The following is a 256-nucleotide window of genomic DNA, read 5'->3' on the forward strand; positions in this document are numbered from 1 at the left end:
ACCTGGGGGGTGGGGGGGGGCGACGCGGAGCCGCAGCGGAGGCCGCCCCGGGGTCCTTTGGGTTGCCCGGCGTACCGGGCGTGCCTGTAATGACTCCCGGCCTGGAACACGCCGGCTCCACAGCCCCAAGAGTCTGCACGGACCCCCGCAGTCACACGAAGCACCGGACTGGAAGGAGCGTCGCGCCTCCTAGGCGGTTTTGCCCAGCCCGTTCCCAATAGCCACAGCAACAAAATGGCGGACGCGGGAGAAGCGG

The sequence above is a fragment of the Tupaia chinensis genome, unplaced genomic scaffold (genome assembly GCF_000334495.1).
Source record: "Tupaia chinensis unplaced genomic scaffold, TupChi_1.0 Scaffold000024_1, whole genome shotgun sequence".
NCBI lineage: Eukaryota > Metazoa > Chordata > Mammalia > Scandentia > Tupaiidae > Tupaia > Tupaia belangeri.